This window comes from Suricata suricatta, chromosome 14 (assembly GCF_006229205.1).
Source record: "Suricata suricatta isolate VVHF042 chromosome 14, meerkat_22Aug2017_6uvM2_HiC, whole genome shotgun sequence".
Taxonomy (NCBI): domain Eukaryota; kingdom Metazoa; phylum Chordata; class Mammalia; order Carnivora; family Herpestidae; genus Suricata; species Suricata suricatta.
In genome coordinates, this window is record NC_043713.1 from 28081891 (window position 1) to 28103307 (window position 21417).

At 44.6% G+C, this 21417-nt stretch overlaps 1 protein-coding gene and 1 long non-coding RNA gene across 4 annotated transcripts in view; both read right to left on the reverse strand.

Moving 5' to 3' along the window:
* SETBP1 (SET binding protein 1) overlaps positions 1-21417 on the reverse strand; it is a 369979-nt gene that overhangs the window by 307225 nt on the left and 41337 nt on the right. The window lies entirely within an intron of this gene.
* On the reverse strand, positions 15398-19797 carry LOC115277745. Its single transcript, XR_003902504.1, has 3 exons — positions 19736-19797; positions 16412-16570; positions 15398-15433 (listed from the first exon to the last, which is right to left on the reverse strand). It is a non-coding gene; the product is annotated as an uncharacterized LOC115277745 (long non-coding RNA).

Consider the following 21417-nt stretch of genomic DNA (forward strand, 5'->3'; position numbering starts at 1 on the left):
GAAGAAACCGAGGCTCTGACAGATCAAGTGACTTGCCCAAGGTCACACAGCTAATGAGGGGCAGAGCTCCCAGTCTGGCGGCTGTCTTACTGCTTCAGCCTCCAGCCCCCGATTAAAAAACAAACCCAAAAGAGAATGTTACGTATCTATGCACATACACCTATGTATTTATGCACATACACAACTCTGTAATATGAATAGATCTACACATGGAATGTGAATATAGCCGAAGTGTTTAAAGAAAGGGGTGGAGGCTCTGAGAGCTTCAGAAGGGGATGAGGTCCCCCAGGAGGGGGCCGGCAGAGGCAGCCGCACAGCAGACAGCTGGTGTTTGGGTGGTAGTAAATCACCCTGAAATGAGCCTCTTCCGCGGACTCAATGAGGCCCGCACAACAAAGGGAGGCCCAGCTTGCGGCCGGACAGCCTGCCCGCCAGCCCCAGACGCATATAACAGCTTCATTCAGGAGCCCCACGTCCACACAAAGGCCCCGAAATCAATCCGACATCCCGCCACCCTGGACAATGCCCCGAATCTTCTGAGAATCGAAGGCTCAAACGAGGGGACAGCATTCAGGGGAGATCAAACCGCCGGCCTGCTACTGAAAGCAAGCACGACAGAGACCTTTTTTAAGAGGAGGCCCGGGTGAGGCAAGAGGGTGTCCGCTTGTGCTCTGGCTCACACAGCCAGGCACACTCAGGCAAAGGCTCAGCTCTGAGCAGCCGCGGCACCCGTGCTGCTTCGAGGGTCCGAGTGTGCGACATTCGCCAGCGAGGGCCACTGCGCTGCTTGGCCTCGGGGCTTTGTGCAGCAGTGGCCCGTGTGAACCTCCACCGCAGGCATTTCCCACTGTCGGTGGCGTGTACAGTAGGGCACACACATGCAAATTCCCTGCCAGCGGCAGCAGCTCAGGGTGTTGACAGTGGCAGCCCCACGCCAGGCCAGGGAGCCCCTGTTCCCAGGCAGGGCCCCTCGGGGTACTCATCTGCCCCATTCTGCTGCCTAATCCGGTTATCAGCTGCTGAAGGAATGGGTTGCCTGGTGGAGCTGGGGAGGCTCCTGCAGGGAAGGGGGGCAGGCTGATGAGCCTGAATTGTATGCTTTCTTTCCTAGGGTCATTGTTAAGGCTCCTAGGTCTCTCCCAGTCCCTGCGATTCCAGCTTCCCTGGATGGTAGGACTTAATTCGCTACTGCGAGAAAGATCGTCCAGCAATGGCAGAGTGGAGCTAGGCTGGGAGCCACCGGGTAATTCGGAAACACGTGCCCTGGTGGGACCACGTGCCCTGGTGGGACCATGGAATGGCCCAGACTCTCTCCAGAAATTCCAGGTAAAGCAGTTTGACATTCTAGGCAGCCACCGTGAAGGTTAAATAAATTCTGATGAAAGACAAAGGATGTCTGCTGAAGGGCCATTTGTCGTGGTCCTATACCCTGATCTCCGAGGGCCTGACTGGGCTTTTCCATGCAAGTACAGGGAGTGGACAGGGTCCGCAGGATGAGGTGTGGTTCTGTGGGCAGCTGCCCATGAAGAGCTGAATCAAACTGAGAAGGCACATTAATCCAGGCAAGAAGGCTCAGAGCCAAAGAAAGAACCAGGTTAATGGGGGCGCGGGGGGGTAGTCTTCCCTCTACCCCTATTGTAGGCACGGGCACATCTATTTTCTTCTCTCCCTGGACTGCCAGCCAGACTTCTGCCTGGAATTGACATACAAACAGCCATGAACCAGGTCATATAAGAAATCCTGCCCAGTGCCCACTGCCCCCTGCAGACCAGTCCCTCCAGAGCTGGAGCCCTGGGGAAGGGGGAAGATGGGGTGCCAGGGGGTGCTAACTGGAAGAGGGGAGTGAACCTAAGAGAGGCACAAAGGGTACTTTCTGCTTTAGATTCACTTCATTCTCAACTGCCTTCACTAGCCAACAATAGTAAATTGAATCCAATTTCCCCCTTGGAAGGGTCAGTTGTTGTGGTGGTGTTTTTTTTTTTTTTTTTTTTTGGTTGGGTTTTTTTTTTTTTTTTTTTTTTTTTTTTTTTACCCTCTCCTTTCCATTTTCTGCTTTTTAGCTCACCTCCTCCAATCTACTTCCCTACAGGAGCCGAAATTAAACAAGCTCCCCATATGCCATGCCTCACTTGTTGTCTGTTCCCCTCACCGCCATCTGGCCTATTTGCTCAGCCAAAAAGAGAAAGAGAGAGAGAGAGAGACAGAGAGAGAGACACGGGGAGAGAGAGAAAGCAAGAGAGAGCAAATAGAGGGAGGAGGAGGCAAAGAGGGGAAGGGAAAGCAGGAAATGGGGGAGGGGAGGGTGGGGAGAGGAGAGAGAGGAGGGAGAAAAATAAGGGAGGGAGGGAGACAGAGAGAGAGAGAAAGAGGGAGAGAGAGAGAGAGAAGGAGGGAGAGCCAGACACAATGAGGAGGCAGGGGTGAGGATGCAGCCTCTCCCATCTGCTCCTTGGACAGAGTCCCGGATGGAGCAGTAATGGAGAGCAACAGAACCAGTGATAATTAACCCAAACACAGACCTGTTTATTTAACCTGCTCAGATAGATCAACTCTGAGGCGGCGCTCGAGCAGAGGGCCCTGGGACACACTTAGGGAGACACCCTGGAGACTGCTAAGGACACAGAGGCAGCCTGGCCCTCCCCACAGACATCCTGGGGGCTGAGTGTGAGCTCAGTGCGCCGGAAAGAAGAGGAGAAAGGGGCCGCTGAAAGAATCACTCAGACCCACTCAAATCTTCTGGTAAGAAATCCTTTTGTCAGCTTGCCTTTACCTCTGCCCATTATCCGATTTGATGGCAGTAGCTGCTTCTGAATGGCCAAATGTTGCCAAGCAAAGCTAACCAGTAAGATACACTCATTTCCTGCAACTTCCTGCCCCAGTGTTCCCTCTGGACCACTCCCCATGTTGGAATAAGAACCTGGAACTAGGAGACAAAAAGCTAACTAGAGGACACAGAGGCTGGTTGCAGCATAGTCACCTGACCCTCAGACTAAGATGGTCAGTAGCCAAGGACAAAAGCCAGGGGCATTGATGGAGGCATAGGGTAAAAGGAGCCTGAGGATCAAGGCCTAGAACAGCCACTTTTGCACCATCAATGTATCTGATTACTCTCTTCTCCCTGGGCTTCAATTTACCTATTTTTAATGGGGGTAGCAAAGCTGACCTCTTAAGATGTTTCAGTCTTCAAAAATTAAAATGGAGAAAAAGTCACTGTCATTAGTCCCTATTTTCTTCCCCAAGGTAGAGAGGAGGCTAAAGCTTTGAGCAAGATCATCAGGGACTATGTATGACCTGTTTGCCATGGCCGATGAGCAGTGCCTAGAGGAGGGGGTGCCAGGCACACCCTTGTGTGCTGCAACCCCTCTAGCTTCACCCTTGCAGGCCCCAGAAACCAAGGGCAAGTACATTTCCAGGGCTGAATAGCAGCAGACAGGAGTTGTGAGTCTGGGAACTGGAACCCCAGGAAGCTCTTGGCTGAGGACTGAGGGTTAGTGAAAGAGTGCACTAGCTGGGTTGAAAATAGGAAGCGTCAGGGGTGGGTGAGGAGTTGGCAGGCACCGGATTCCAAGTGGCTTCACGCTCCTCAGTGGAAGAAATGCAGAGATAATTTGAACATGGCTATTTTCAAGCTCCACAGCTGAGCTCCCTTGCTCTCCCACCCCACACCTCCCACCCAGCCCTGCAATTTGGCAAACCCTTTCTGCTGGCTGCTCTTATACCCAATATGTTGGGTTGCCTTAGCAACTAAGGCAATTATCTCCTTGGAGCAGTTAAAACAATGACCGTCATAAATAATAACAATAAGAAGGATGATGGTAAAAAATAGATCTTAGGCTTCCAGGGTCAGAGGTTGGCAAAGAACTGAAAAGGAAAAGAGGTCCTGATGGGGCAGGCAGTGAAAACTAGTCCCTCATGGACCCAGTCTTATTTATCTAGAGAAAGAGATGGGAAGTACTTAGCCTTTCCTTACTGCCCCCGCCCCCTATCCCCAGGCAGTCTTCGAGACAGGTCCTATTTGTTGTTGGTTTATCCTGCCTAGCCTCCTATCAGCCAGACCCAACATGAGCACCAAACACTAATTGTTTAATGCCTAGCTCTTCTCTGGACCAAGGACTCCTTACAGGCAGACACCGAGTCTGTCATCTTGGTGCATTTAGCACTTAGCTCAAGGCCTGGCACAGAGCAGGTACTCAAAAACATTCAGGGATTGAATGAAAATATTATATTATAGCAAAAGAAGGCACAACTTTTGCCATAATGTTTTTTTTTTCTGTTTTAAAAACCTCCGGGCCAGATCATTTTGAAGCCACTTTTATTTCTGACATTTCATGCTCCTAGAATCTACTGGCCTCTAGTCCACATTCACAAGAATATAGAGCAATCAAGATGTAAGGTTAGTTATCCAAGTACAGACTTCTTTTCCCTAGAGAGACATCCAATAATGTTTTGTGAATGTAGAGCGTCATTTGAGACAAAACACTAAAATAAAAACCATTAAAACTGAGAAATAAACTGATAATGGATCCCACAGCTTATGCTCACCCACCCCCAAACATGTATGCCTTCCATTTAACAATCCAAGAACTCCATCACAAGAATGATGTTCCACTAATTAATGAAACATCAATTAAAGTGCAGGGTTTGTGACTCAAAACAAAGACAACCTACCTTTTCTGATTGTCCATGGAGATGTGGTTAAAAGCTATCAATAGAACTCCCCTATGACCCAGAAATAGCACTGCAGGGATTTACCCAAAGGATACAGAAATGCTGATGCATAGAAGCACATGTACCCCAGTGTTCATAGTGGCACTTTCTACAATAGCCAAATCATGGAAAGAGCCTAAATGTCCATCACCAGATGAATGGATCAAGAAGATGTGGTATATATACACAATGGAGTACTACATGGCAATGAGAAAGAATGAAATCTGGCCATTTGTAGCAAAGTGGATGGACCTCGAGGGTGTCATGCTGAGTGAAATAAGTCAGGCAGAGAAGGACAGATACCAGATGTTTGCACTCATAGGTCTAACAGGAGAAACCTAACAGAGGACCATAGGGAGGGGAAGGGGGAAAGAGAGGTGGGGAGAGAGGGACACAAATCATGAGAGACTATTAAATACTGAAAAACGAACCAAGGGCTGAAGGGGGAGAGTGGGGGGAAGGGTGTGATGGCCATGGGGGGGGGCACTTGTGGGAGAAGCACTGGGTGTTATATGGAAACCAATTTGACAATAAACTATTATTAAAAAACAACAACAATAACAAAACAACGCAGCATCACAGAATCAAATTGGATAATCTCACCTCTACCCTTCTTTTTCTGTTCCAGTGTTTTTGAAGTGTTGGAAACTCAATACTGGACAATTCAAAGTATATCTGCATTATACGTAGTCTTTATAAGAATGCTTGAGATAAATTGGGCAGGAATTATTATTTCCATACCAAACATGAGGGAATGAAGTAATTGATCACAAGTGTTAAAGAGTTGCAGTCCTCCACTTTCCTGTTACCAGCTTTCTTGCTGTTTCCTTTCCTGGTGTAATGGCCACAGTGTGTAACATGTAATGTTGCCATTAGTATAAAGGTGAAATGTAAGATCTTCCTAAGCTGTCAGCAAAACACTAAGCATGTGCCTATTCTCACTTAGAAATGCCAGAAGGAGTTGATGTAACTTTACCATTGAGTCCTTGGAGCCCCATCTAGAGAGCCCCTTCTCTAGAAATAACCAAAACTTCAGCACCTCTAGACTCAAGACCTTGCTAATTAACCTTGGCAAGTTTCTTGGGAGGGCCGCCTGTTACAGACTGGGGAGACAAAGTCCAAGGAATTGTGACGACTCTCGATAGATAGGAATTCCTCATCCTCTGGCATTCCAGAACAACTCCAGACAGACTTTCTGTTTTTCTGGCCAAAATCTTTCCTTCAGACTCCCTATTCTTTGGTTCATCATCGAAGATCACAAGGCCACTCCTTTACTCCCCATATGTGCACCTGCAACTCAGGGATAGTCAAGTCTTTTCCCAGTACTCAGAATTGCTCCTATCTGGGCGTCAGACACCTGGCAAGATCTGGCAGGCACTAACCAGACTATAACCTAGTATGTTGGTTTTGTGAATTTAATAAACACACTGCCAATCTCTTCTATATCCTTTGTCCATTCAGTTAAAGTAGTACAGCCAAATTATCCTTTTCAGAGTACTTCAAATGTGAAGGACCTGAATCCAAAATCAGATATCACTAACAGTGAAGAGCAGATTTTGCAGAGCCTATGATGAATGGAAATATTTAGTCAGACTCCTTTACAAATATATAAATGTCTTATTATTAAAATATATCTTCAAGGTGTTATGATGCCAATAGTTCTACAAATTATAGCAAATTTGATTAAACAAAAAGCAATTATTTTTATTTCCAAGTATAAAGGATTGTGCTGGGGGAAGTACTCACTAATCACAGAGGTAAAAGCAAGTTATCTGTTTTTTAACGTTTTCTTAATGCAAATTGTCATCACTATTAAAATAAGGTGTGGTAAGCAGAATAAGGAATGGCCCCCCAAAGATGTCCCATGTCCTAATCCCTGGAGCCTGTGAATGAATACATTATGGTACATTGCAAAGGGCAATTAACATTGAAGATGGAATTCAGGTTGCTATTCAGTTGACCTTCAAATAGGGGGTGTCCTGGATTAGGCAGGTGGGCTCAGTGGAGTCACAAATCTTCTTAAAAGTGGAAGAGAAAGCAAAAAAGGTAGAAGTGTAAAGAAGATTCAGCATAAGTTCCTGGCTTAAGAGAGAAGAATGGAGCCATTAGCCAAAGAATGGAAGCTGGAAAAGAAAAGGAAACAGAGTCTCCCCTAGACCTTCAGAAGGAATACACCTCTGCCAACGCTTTGATTTTAGTCCAGTAGGACTCATTTCAGATCTCTGACCTCCAGAACTAAAAGATCATAAATTTATGTTGTTTTAAGCCACCAAGTTTGTGGTAATTTGTTGCAGCCACAACAGGAGGCTAATAGAGAAGTTGTGACTATGTGTGGGTCTGTGTGTCTGTGTATGTCCTCCATAGAACACAAATAGTTATACAAAGTGTGAAAAGATGTCCTCTTATGGTTTCAGGAAAATGACATCAGGTAAATGGAGGTGACATAACTCTCCTCTCAGGACTGTGAAGCTTCAGAAGCATTTTGACGTTGATAAAGATCTCTAGCAGCAGAGACACTAGGACAGAATTGCACCAAGTGAGTGGAAAAAGACAGTGACAACAGGACACACATGACTGCAGAGTGGAAGTCATTCTCCAAACAATGGCAATTAGACCATTAGGGGCTGCAGAGCCTCCTGCAGAGAAGACATGGCCAGCACAGGGCACCGAGCCCCGGGCTACAATAGCAGCTTACATGGCAAGTCCTAAGGGACTCCAGGTGCCAGTTTCTCAAAAGGGGAAGAGAAAGGGCATGAGCCTGCGAGCAGATGCCCAATAACAGGCCTGAACAAAGAGGATTCAAAATGGTGAGCAATGAGGATAACTTTGTTACCATAAAAATAGCCGTGGCGGATAATTAATTCACTTGTGGCTTGTACACAAAGAGTGTAATCCCTCTCTCTCCTCTGATGTCAGTTTGGCTCATGCTGATGTGATTTCAAATCAACTGAAAGTTGCCCCAACAGAGTCTCAGGCTGGAAAGACACTCCTGGTCATCTATCAAAACCACACCTCCAAGGCACAGAATTCCTGCTATAGAACACTCACTGCCATAAAGGCAACTCACTCTACCTCCACAAAGTCCTAGTTTTGGACTCTGAGATAAAGAAGTTCAGTGCACACATCCTACAGACAGAAGTTGGGAATGGTGAAGTGGCTTTTCTAAGGTTACACACTCAGGGAAGACCAGAGTTATAAGCAGAATCTGTGTCTTCCGATTTCAGATACAGTGGATTTTACACTGCATCATGTGGCCTCTCACAAATAAGCACAATGTGCTCCCAAGGCAAATCAGTAGCGTGTGTGTGTGTGTGTGTGTGTGCACGTGCACATGTACACACAGCCTATGAGTCTACATATCATGAAGAAACCATGCTACCAGTGTTTCCCCTTGTAGAGCAGGTAACCAAGTACCAAACATTTGTGTCCAAGTGGGCTATATTTACCCACCTCAGCCACCAGCCACTCACACTTCTAGAAACTAACTCATCATTTGCTGGCAGTAAGCCAAGAAGGGTGGGACATACAGAGTAATGGAAGCTTTCTGCTGGGTCACAAAAGTGACCTAGAAGACCTGACCCAGACAAATTCAGTGCAGGATTCCAGTAAGCCAGGCCTGCTGGCCAGTACCCACCAAGGAACTTGAGAGACTTCCAAGTGCATTTGTCTCACCTCCTCACCTTGATCTACCACATCTGAGCTCTTAGAGCTCAATACTCATTCATTACTTCACATTCATTCATTTACACAGATTTATTAAGTGTCTACTGTGTGCCAGGCCCTACCTCCTGAACCGGACATATAATGAGGGAGGCAAACACCTGCAGAGGGAGGGCAACCAAGGGCGTAGGGAGTACAGAGAATACAGTGGCCACATCTGCCTAGTGCACAGTGGAGGTCAGAGAGGCTTTATGAGACAGTTCCAGATAAACCTCTCGGTCACACCAGGCTCGTCTGCCCCAGCAATGTCACTTCCTTCAAAGAACTGCGATCCATGCAAGCTCCATGAGAAACAAAATCATGGTGGCAATGAATCCATTGATAAACAAATTCCTAGTCAGCACTTGTGTGTCTGCATCTTATAAATGTAGTGTGGGTTATGAGAGGAACACAAGTCAAGAACTCTCTTTGATACGTTTCCAGAGTTACTGAAGTGATAAAATGTATACATAACCTTACCTACAACTGAGATACATGCTGATTTGAAAGAAGCATGAAAAGTAGAAAAAGTGAGATATGACAGAATCTATATTACCAATGATAAAACATAGGCAATATGGAATCAGAAAAGGGAAACAGGCAATGACTTGATGTTATCAGGGATGGTTTCTAAGACAAGATGGCAGTATACACCCAATTTAGGGTAACGACACCCACCCTGAGGTCTGTAAGCCTGGTCTTTCCAACAGTAGTGTCAATTCTGGGCTATTGAGGACCACATCTTGTGTTCTTTTGTATAGTTTATAGGGCCTAGGCAAACACAAGGGAGACAATTTATACTCAAGAAGTTGTTGTTCCCGACTCTCTTAAGGAATATGGCACTTTCTTTACCGTCCCCAAAGACCAGCAGAGTGATCTGCCTTTGGAGGTAAAAATGTTCTTCTTTATTCCAAAGCAGCACCAGCTGACAGCTACTAAAATGGGATCCAAGAAATATGATCTTTCCTCCCAGCCAAAGTGTCTGAGGATGGCAGTGTACATTCAGCCCAGATGTTTTATGGGAAAGGGCCCGATGAAGAGCCAACCAGAACATCTCTCTGGAAGCTCCTTGAACCCAAGAGCAGCAGGCATGGAATACCCATAACATTCTGCTCTCTGTGGAGCTTGGGTACATGGGTGAGGCTTTGGTGAGGAAGGAAGGACCATGCTACCTTACAGGTTTTATCCAGAATCTCTTCTATAAGTGTTCATGATCCTTCTGTTCTCATCCCAGGAAAATGGAACCACTCCAGTATTTGACACTCACTGTGCTCATTACAACCTATCATGGCATGTCTATCGCAGCCATTGTCGATCTGCCTTCTTTCAGATATTTGGCACTGCAATGTCAGTTCAGTTAAATTTTTATTTGCTAAAATGTATTGTGTGATGGCAAGCAAGGTTAATTTTATTAAATAATGGAATCAAAGGATTTAGATATATAAAGGAAATTTAACAGATTTTAATAGAGGTTCTGACCTCTAACTTCAAGCAGTTAATAGAACCTTAACTGTAAGGAAGCAGCAAGTGAGCTAGGAAACAACATGACTTGCCCGAGGCTGAGCTGCTAGCAGGTGGAAGAGAAGGAACTAGAATTTAGGGCTCCTTCCTCCCAACGCAGAGCCTTTTTTTTACATCCTTGCTATGCACCAATGCACCATTCAGATTCAGCTGATCCCTGTTACAAAATGGTCCATAATTCCCTGTTTCAGAAATCATATTTCAGAAATAGGTTAAAGTGTATATTATATCCAAATGAAAACTTACATTCAGCAAACCCCAGATTGTGCACCTAAAACAAGTATTATTAACCTTGTTCTCTGGCTCAAGGCTGGTAAAGAGCTTGATGCTATTAAATAATGGAGGAATAAAACACTTTTAAAAGCCTTTATCTCTATCCCCCTGCTGCTAGGAAGCCATCCACCTGAACCCATATAAAAGACAGTCATGTCACCTTAGCTCATAGTCTGACATGCAACATGCAAGTCTGATCCCACCAGGACCACGCCTGTGCTTTTGTTGGCACTGATGACTTCACCAGAAGGCCTCCCTACCCACCCTGGCTCTCTGAAGCTTGTCCCAGCACCTTCCAGGTAGCTGCTGAAATCATTTTTTTCTTCTAGCGGAAGGAACATCAGTGTGTCTGAGGGTTGTCACCCATTGGGTCATGCTCCTGAATTTCTACATTTCCTTTTTCCAATTAATTAAATGCTTCCTTTTCTACAAAGGGAGTATGTTCTCCTAGGGAAACTGCAGAATGCTTGGGAAGGGCGCTGTTGAATTCAACTCTCCAGTAAATCAGATCATCTTGATGGCCAAATTCAACCTGTAATCTCTCGAGTGCTCACAACCACAGGTCAATCTACAGGCACATTTTTTCCTTTTTTTAAAATTATTTTTATTAATTTTTTATAGTTTATTGTCAAGTTGGTTTCCATAAAAGACCCAGTGCTCATCCCCACAAGTGCCCTCCTTCATGCCCATCACCCCCTTTCCCTTTCCCACTCCCCCCTCAGCCCTCAGTTTGTTTTCAGTATTCAGGCGTCTCTCATGATTTGCCTCCCTCCCTCTCCCTAACTATTTTTTCCTCCTTCCCCTCCCCCATGATCCTCTGTTAAGTTTCTTCTGTTACACTTATGAGTGAAAACATATGGTATCTATCCGTCTCTGCCTGACTCATTTCACTCAGCATGACACCCTCGAGTTCCATCCATGTTGCCTGAATGGGTGGATTTCATTCTTTCTCATTGCCATGTAGTATTCCATTGTATATATAAACCAAACCTTCTTGATCCATTCATCAGGTGATGGACATTTAGGCTCTTTCCATGATTTGGCCATTGTAGAAAGTGCCGCTATGAACATTGGGGTACATGTACAGGCAAATTTTCAGCAGGATTCAGAAATGTGTATTAAATCCTTTGCCCTTATATCAAATTCCCTTTCTCTAGTGCTCTTCTTTAATGAATATTTAAAAATTTAGCTTGGGTGTCCCAACTCTACAATGTTTAACTAATGAAGATCTCTATGTGGAATTTCTATATACACTTTTGGGTAACCCCATCTCCTCTCAGTGTACAGCAAAATATCTCTGGAGAGCAGAAATAGCATAGAATATATTTATATATTGTCCAGAGATTAATCATATAAAGTCAATTAGTATTTATTGAGCACTTGCTATGTGCAAGGTGCAAGGTGCAAAGTGCTTGGAGAATGCCAATAAAATCCTTTATATCAAAAGGAGATTTCCTAATCTAAATCGGAGAGAATGCAAAAAGCAAACAAATAAATAAAATTTAAGTCCAAAGGAAGAAATGTGACAATGGGGACATATCTGCTACTAAGTAACTGGTGATAGAAGATCAGAGGAGACCAGAAAGGGAAGGGATTCTTCATGAAGAGGTGACTATTGACTAGACGAGGGACAGTGAGGAAGGCAGTTAAGGTCACAGCATTGTGAACAGAAGAAAAGAAGTGGGAAAATGGAAGCTTGGTCAGGCAGTGAACAGGCCACTCAGAAAGTCGTGAGAGATGAGTCTTTAAATAGCAGTTTGGGTGAAATTGGAAGCACATTTCACTGTCTTTTTATGTCTCGTAAGAGCCTTGGCATTTACAAGGGCCTAAGTCAATTCATATACACTCCCAAAGTATATAAGAGAGCTCACATGGCAGACAGCTAGTAGGATGTACATGGAGTCTCTGGCAAGGCCAGGGAGGAAGCTAAAACTAGCGCAGAGTAGGTATTTAATTAATAGTTTATAAACGACACATCTAGATGCACAAGAGGGGAAATAAACCCTCTCAAGCAATAAGCATCATATCTTGCCCTCGCATCACGTTTACAGTTTTACAATTCTCACACAGCTTGTGTCCAATTTTGCTATGTTTACCCCTTCTAGAAATGGTCTCAGCTTAGTGTGCTAGCAAGCCCCCTGGACTAGGCTTCAAGAGGTCCTTTGGTTTTCCGTTCCGGCTTTTGTCCCCATTTGCTGCAACCTGGGATTTGCAGCCCCAACATCACTCACTCCTCCCCCAGCTCCAGGGAGGCCTCGGGTTGTGGTGGGGGTGAGGGAACTCTCTGACCCAGCTGGTCCTGCGGTGGATGCCCTGAGGGCCTCTCAGCCGCACATCTGTGGATTCACAAAGCATTCGTAGGCCAATCAATTTCCTCATCTACACATGAAGTTGGCAGTGGTGTCGAAAGGAACAGAAGTGGAGACCAGTCATTCCCCAGTGGACAGGGGCAGGGGCTATCCCAGCCGCCCCATCCAAAAGCTGATTAGTCTTTAAAATTTCCAAGGACACCATGTAATTCAAAGGCCACAGTCCCGTTGATGAGGCACTGAAAGAGGGTTTTGTTTTCCACAAAAAGGGAAATTGAGGTTTTTGCGGTGAAAGGGAAGGATGTAGAATCAGCCTCGTAATGGTTTATTCACGGCGTGACCCCTCCCCAAACCCACAGAGATATTGGAACCGAGACTCATCTCTCTCATGAGTCATGCAGACTTGCATGGGTCTGGTGGACTTAGGAAAGAAAACACCAGTCTGCCCAGTGTGCACAAGCAGTTGGGGACAAAGATGTGATTCAAAGATGGACAGATATAGTTCCCTGACTTTAATGCAGAGAGACAGGCTGGAAGACAAGGCTGTCCTGGTCTAATAGAACCGACAGGTCTTCTCTCAGAGGGCCAGAGAGTGGCTATCACATTTGGGGCTTGTTATTTGAGCCCGTCACAGCTGACTTTTCCACTGACATCCCCAACTTCCAAATTAATTATTTACTGACCCGAGTTTCAGCTTGGCTATGTCAGATGGAAATAGTAGGGGGTGCTGTATAGCTCATGTGGGCTGGCATCGAAATGGTGAGAGAGGACGCTGTTTGGCTCATATGCTCATCTCTGGGAGAGAGGGAAGTTCCTTGTGAGTCCTAAATGTCTCTGCGACCCCCACATCTTTTCTTCTCATCTAGGTCTGGAAACAGAAACAGAGGGATGTGCTGATCCTAAGACCTCCCCTGGGAGTTGTTTTCTAATTAAATATTTTCCTGGCCTAAAATCAGAATCATGGGGGGACATGTATCCTCTGGTTCTGGTTTGTCAGGATTTGAAATCATAGGTGAAAGGGTACAGAGCTGCTGCAGGGCTAGGGCAGGAGGGGGCTCGGCCATCACTGTGAGCTCTGTTTGCAGGCAGAAGGACAGGTGTTAAGTTACATGCGAGGGGAATGTGAGCGCCAGGGAGGGACCTGGTGGGTGCCGGCCAAAGTAGCCAGGTCAATACCTCCTTCTGTCCTGGCTCTTCCTGGAGACCAAAAAAACAAACCATCCCTTGGCTTCAGGTTCCTGAAAAGACCTGAACTGCTCTTGTTTACTGTTCTGAGAGGCTGCACAGCACTTCTTTTTAAAATAATTTATTTCATTGAATTAAAGACCTCAGAAAAAGCAGCAGTGTATGCAGTGAGGGCTAAACAGGGCATGTTTGCAGAGCACTTACCCTTAGCAGTAAGGGTCTAAATAAATGCAACATACAATATGCTTGCTCCTGTCAAAAGCGCAAGGGTGAGAAATAGCACTCTATGCATTTTGACAAACATCTTTACTTATTTATCCTTTGGGACACAGGCTTTGGGTTTCCTTCTTCACTAGATGCCTGCTCAGCACTCCGAGTTCCTGTAGCTAGGAGTTTGTGATTGTACATGCAGAAGACAGCAGGGGCTTCAGGGCGGGCAGCCCCCGCGGTCAAGTTGCAGCACGTTAAAGAAAATAGAATCTCACAGCCCTGTTCATCTTGAGGAGTGGTAAGATAAACTCCTAGAATATCATATTTAGATATAAATTTCAGCCAATTCAAACTCGCAATGAGGAGTTGAGTGGTAATTAAGTTTCTTAGGTCAGCTTTGATTGTAAATCCTTCATGCGGAGTCCAATACAGTTGTACATTTGCACGGCACATCTTTCATCAAATAAGTCTAGACAGCCCCAACACACAAAACCTGAGAACTCACACCACACCACACTACACACACACACACACACACACACACACACACACACACACACACACACTGGTATTTTGTAATAAACAGTCTAGCCAGGTGTTATGGGAATTCTGACTCTTATCAGGGCTAGTAATCAGAATGATTATGACTCTTATGGTGAATCTACTCCAAACAGACACGGAATGTATTATTTCATATTAGCTACACACTAACCAGGTAGTAAGTAATATTATCCCCATTGGACAGATAAGGAAAAGGAGGTTGAAAGATCATGTGTCTGTTTATTAAGTGGCAGAAACAGGAACTGACCAAAGTCTGTGTGAGCAGTCAGTCATTCAGCCCTTTGTCCACTTTATAGAGAATATAAGACTGTGTGTGTGCTGGTGCATGTGTCTGCCTGGTGTGTAAATGTGCTTGGGGTGTGTGTGTGTGTGTGTGTGTGTGTGTGTGTGTGTGTGCTTGGTGTATGTGTGTGGATGTGAGAGAGAAAAAGGAGAGGGGGAAAGGAAGAGAGAGAGAAAGAGAGAAAGCAAGAGAGAACTATTCCCTAACTTCTACACTCAATCTCACTCCATTCAATCCACAGTCTTGGTTGTAGTGTAAAATATCAAATCAATATGACCAGGATCTTAATTCACAAGTCAAAGCTATTCTAGTGTTAGTTAGATGGAAATGAAGCCATTCTAGAACTCATGACTCTTGGTTCCTAATCCAGGGCTCTTTAAATTACTGGACAAACACTTTCTCAACTCAGATTGTGAAAATCTTATAAACCTCTTTGTGGACACCGGTTTATTCTCAGGGGCACATCATTTATAAAAGTGGTGCTTTTCTCTTCTATATGTAGAGAAAGCAGGGCTTTTACAGAGTCTAATCATCTGAACTGGCCTTAGTGAATTGCTTGACCTATAGAATGGGGAAGAAAGTGACGTTTGGAAATTCCGAGGCTGGTACAGAAGCCTCACAGCTTTCACCTGATTCTTTTGGAAGGATATCATGGAAGAAGTCCAACTACCTTGAGACTGCCATGCTGTGAAGAAACTTGAGTCAGCCATATTGAGAGGTCATGTGGAGAGAGAGAGAGACACCCAGGCAGCCCCAGCTCTTCTAAACACCCCAGGTCCCAGAGGTACCCAGCAGACACAACATGAAGACGAGTGGAGACCCCACCAACAGCTAGGGCTAAGGCCCTAGTCACATATCCGGGAAATTCATGCTGTCCCAGCCACTCCAACCAAGTTCCTGGTCCTCAGTGAGCAGAGATGAGCCATCCCCACTGTGCTCATCCACAAATTTGACAGCATAATAAAATGGCTATAGTTTTAATGCCACTAAGTTTGGAGTAGTTTGTTACATGGTGGTAGCTAATTAGAACAATGCCTGCCTCCTTTGTAAAGGGCTGCCAGCATGATCCAATTATATAACTCCTCTGTCTCCCAGTCTCACCTACAGGTTTTCTCACTGGTTCCCTTCATATCCCTTTTGGACCACTGGGGAATGCTGAAATTAAGAAAGATCTGGGGATGCCTGGATGGCCTAGTCGGTTGAGCATCCAACTTCGGCTCTGGTCATGATCTTCCAGTTTGTGAGTCATGCCCCACATCAGTTTCACTGCTGTCAGTGCAGGGCCTGCTTCGGATCCTCTGTCCCCCTCTCTTTGCCCCTACCTTGCTTCCACTCTCTCAAAAATAAAACATTACAAAGAAAAGAGAAAGGTCTGTTGAGAGACTAAGAAAAGTACAAGTACAACATGTAGCAGATGTCAAAATGCCTCCCCCTTAGTAGTCAGAAGTGACATGACAGAGCCACTTGGATGGAAAGATCATGCAACACAGGTTTTGAGGACATGGAACACTCCTGAGAAAGGAGTCTGGACAAAGGCATACAGTCAAGGAGACTACTGGAAAAAAATGAAAGCCTAAGATCTGAAAGGCATGAGCCGGGCTCCTTACCACCTCCCTCCCCAGCCCACACATCCCATCCCATGCATCTCTGCATCAAAGCTTACACCATGTTTCCCGATCCTTCTTGGCTCCATCCTTGAGGACAGAGTTCACTCTTGCATCCCCTCGGACTCCAGCAAACTCTGATCTCTCCCTTCTCTGACAGCCTATTGATTGGCAGCTTAGCAGGTTTTTTCTCTTACTTTCCCATGTTTGTCTTATCCCTAAAATAAGAATAAAAATTATTTGGGGGCTGAACTTATAACCATATAATTTTCCTTCCTGTTCCATCACATTAGGCCCACACCTGGACACAATAAAACAAGTCCTATTCAGTATGTGTTTAGGTGTAGAAATTCAGTACTACATACACCAAGAGTAGACTGTCCCAGCGTCTCTACTCCAGGTATCTGCAAATGTTCCATGATGTATTTTTAAGAAGTTGACTCACATTGGTGCAGGGCTACATTTCACTTCACAGCCAAGCTTCTGAGAGGATTGTTCTACACTATATTTTCTGCATCCCCTTCTTTTTTCTTTTATTTATTTTTGAGAGACAGAGAGAGACAGCACGAGCAGGGGAGTGTCAGAGAGAGAGGAAGACACAGAATCCGAAGCAGGCTCTAGGCTCTGAGCTAGCTGTCAGCACAGATTTTGATGTGGGGCTTGAACCCATGAACCATGAGACCATGACCTGAGCCAAAGCCAGACGCTCAACCCACTGAGCCACCCAGATGCCCCTGAATCCCCTTCTTCACTGGCTTCTGATTCTACCACAATTCCACTGAAAACACTCTCCCAAAAAAATCACAGTGACCAGTTTCACCAAAGCCTATGCTACGTAAACCACACACTCCTGGGGACTTCTTAGGGTTTCTCCTGCCCTGGCAAGATCAGCCTTTGAGAACATTTTCAGTTTTCCTTACACTTATCTTTTAAATGCCCAAGGCTCTCTCCATAGTCCTCAGACTCTACATGTTACACCAGGCAAATTAAGCCACACCCATGCTTTCAACTATTAACAGATGCCAAGCCCACAACATTTTGCAGAACTCAAATATTTTCAGCTGCCTATTGGGCTCACCACATGGGTATCCCATGGACCCTTTAAACAATAGGAATCACACTGAATTGCCTTAGCATCCTTTCTCCAAGCCTTCCTTTCTTTGTGAATGGTGGTATCCATTTACCTAGGGGATAACTTAAATTCCACCTTCTCACTCAACAACCAAATCTCATTAGCCACTGAGTCCTGCAGATCCTACCTGGTTAATGCCTTTTGAATCAATTCACTTCTGATGATGTCTCCTGTCACCAGTGTGTTTCAGGTTTTTATCACTTCTCACCTAGATTATGTCAACTGGCCTCCAACTGGCCTCCTTTCCTCCAGTCTTTCTTCCCTATGATCTTCTGTCCACATGGCTCCCCAGTGACCTTTCCAGAGCATAATTCTGTCCATGTCATTCCTAGATCTAAAATAAACCCAAGCTTTTGAGATTAATGTTCAATATCCTCATACACAAGACCCAAAAAACAGTGACTCAGAGTGAACTTTAGAGCTAGTCTTCAAGGGTTCAAATCTAATCTCCACCTCTTTTTATCTCAGTGACAAATAGCTTCATATTTCTGTGCCTCAGTTCCCTCATTTGTATTGTGGGGAGATTAATGCTAGCTATCTCCTAGATTTTTATGGGGACTGGATGATATATACATGTGAAGGGCTTAGAATTCTCTCTGGCACATAGCAAAGATCCAATAAATACCAGTTAGTTCTGATCTGCATTCTTCCCATAGCTAGCCCTCATCTGTACTCCCAACACACTCTTTGCATCACTAATTTGAGCAAAACTACTTGTGTTTCCTATAATCCAATCGATCTATTGCTTCACCACCCATTCCTCTACACAGGCCATCCCTACTTTCTGGAATGATCATTCTCCTTCCTACTCCAGCTGATTCTTCTTGCTCTTGAAAACTTTCAAGGGTTACCTAACTTCTATCCCTGCAGGTTTCTCCCTGCCCCGATGTGATTTAGAGGAGCATCCCTTCTGTTTACTGCATTTAATATATTATTTTATAATTTCCACCTTGCCTGCCTGTCTCACTCAAGTTTGCATGATTCTTCAAGGAAAATGACATGTCCTTTTTGATTTTATATTCTTAAAACGAAATACAATGACTACCTCAGAATACAAACTCATCAAATGTTAGTGAAACAAATAAATGATCACTATGGGACTTAATAACAGGTACCCAGATGCACCTTAAATTTGATTACTTGCACTTGAAGCAAAATATCAACTTTTTCCCCAAACATGCATGCCTTCTGTGATTTTTAGTAGACTGTAAATAAATGTAGTAAAGAGATGTGATGATACCCAGGGAGGTGGCCAGTTCTGAGAACCATCAGTTTCTAACAGTGCACAGTCACTAAATACCACAAGGGCTTCTACTTCTCCTTATTTCCTGTCTGCCCTGCTATCTGGAATAAATCAGGCAGTACAACACAGGAATTTGGATAAAGTAGCCAAGCTACGCTAAAGTGATCACCATAGAGAACAAGTGCATTATCCAGTCTCTCAGAATTAGAATATTTCTAAGTAATGAGTCTTAAATGAGGGAAGACTTTGCTTTTTCTTCCTGAGAGACCCTTCATTAATTCTTTAGAGTGAAACTAATAAGTGACAGCAGAACAAACAAGGGGAAGCATGAATGGTACTTGTAAGGACTTCCCCTCAAATCAAGTCTCTTTTTTATGATGCAATCTGGGTTTTAGTTTGGGGTCTTAGAAAGCTGTCACCAATTCTCTGGCATAGCTTCTGTGTTCTAGGGTTGTATAGGACTAAAAGGTACAGTTACAAAGAGAATTACTTTGACCCAATAAGGAAAGCAGCATCTAAGCCCAGAACTAGCCAATAATGGAAAGGCCACTCACAAATCACAGATGAGGCTGCTAAGTGTCTGCTGAGAATACCAGCATGGGTCCCTTTCACAGGAAAAATCTAATTTTGTGAAGTGTTTGCGATTCCACATTTAAGCATTTTGGGAGCTTGGTGAAGACACCACAGAGGTTGCTTAAATGACTCCTTGTTGAGGTTGGAGGGAACATTCTGGATACCTCAAATCACACAGCTGAAGACCCCCCAACAGTGCTCACGCAAAGAGAGTGTCTTCCTGCTTCCCACTCTCCTGGACAGCAAGGCGATGCTGGCCATTCAGCACAGGCTGCCTCTAGACCAGCAAGCGTAGAGCCGCACCTGAATGCATCTTCAGGAAACGCACAAGATATTTGGCAACAAATCTTTAAAATGCTTTCAGATGAAAAGGAAAGGATGAGAAGGTCTTGAAAACAGAAACCTCCACAGATATCATTTATCCTAATCTCTTACCCCAAAGTGGGTGACAGGAATAAGGACACTGGCAGTAAAACCAGAAAATATGGTTCTGTTTGGGTGTCAAAATATGCACACAAACACACACATTCCTACGCACATCCTGACCAAATATTTGAGTCAAATATATATAACTGTTCCTGAGAACCAGAACACGGAGCTACAGAAACATTCCAATTAAATAGGCTTCATTCTAGTTACCCAAGTGAACATTCTGGAAGGGGATCTCAAAGAGAAGGATCTGGAAAGTGAGACTGAAGTTTGTTTAGAGTGTTATCCAAAAAATAAAATAAGATAAAAACTGTTAACATAGTCTCTTCCAGCATTTGGATAACACTTTCAACTTCCTAAGATCCTCTGATGGTCATCACCTCCACAGCCCTCCCTCCTGTCCACTGAGACCCACCGCAAAGGGATCTGTCTTCCCACTGACCCCAGAATGTGAAAGGAGCAGCCAGAGTGAGAATATAGCTAACACAAAACAATTCAGCCAGGTTCTTTCATCTTAGTCTCTTCTCCACGTATTATTCCAAAAACCTGCAGAGCACACCGTTTGTGACGTAAGGCGTTTGTTAAAACAGGGTCTTCATGAAGTCTTTGTGTGCCTTACAAATTTAATAAACTTTAAGTACACACCATTTGGACTCAAACACTTAATGAAATTTAAAAGCTATATTGTTACAGTGTATGACCTCCAAACTGCAAATGGGAGGTCTTATATAGCTTCGTGATTAAGAGAATGAATGTTAAAATCATATTGACCTGACTTCAAGTATTAAGTCTCTTATGCACTGCTATATGCCATTTGGTGAGCTAGCTGAGTCCTCCGGGCTACAGTTGACTCATCAGCAAAATAAGAATAGGATGACTTAACTCTTAGGGTTGTTGTATATATTTGTATGTAAAGGGCTTGGCTTGGAGCCTAATATACAAAATGTTAGAGACAGCAATTATTAGATTATTTAAAATCTCTTTAAGTGATTTCCAACCTCAGGCCCTGCAACAAAGCAAAGTTTCTACCTTCTTGGAAAAGAAAGTAATATGTACCTAGGACTACTGGAACTAAAATCCAGAAGCCTGGAATGTCACTTATCAATTATTTATAACTGCTCCACAAGAGTTAGATGTTACAGTTTAAAACTTACATTAAGAATTTTACTTAGTTTTGGGAATGGGTCCTGACTTGGGAGGCAGGGAAGACTCCCTTCTGAATTTAAAAGCCAAAGGACTTCAGAGTGGAAGGTCTCTTTCAGAGACCAACTCAAGTTTCCATGAAGGTTCTAATTTCCTCCAGGTTACCTGACAACCAGGAAAAGCCCATCCCCTCTGAAGTTCATGCCTGCTTCCCCCAGCCACCATCACCCCTCACTAACCATAGATTTCTAAGTAAAAAAGGAAATTGCCTAAAATTGAAACTGCTTTGGTCTATTATTGGCTTTGGTGGCTGTGGGAAGAAAATGGAGGGGGGTGGGGGTGAGAGATGTTGATGAAAAAAATCTGAGTCATCACTTCCTGAAAGAGGCAGAAGTGTACCCAGAGCCAGCTGGGGAGTCAGGGAGCTGGGGCCAGGGTCCTGGCTCTGCCACAATCTCACAAGTCACGGTGGCGACCTCACGTAGCTGCTGTGCGCTCCTCTCTGCAAGGCGACCCTCCCAGCCTGTCCAGCCCTATGCTCTTGC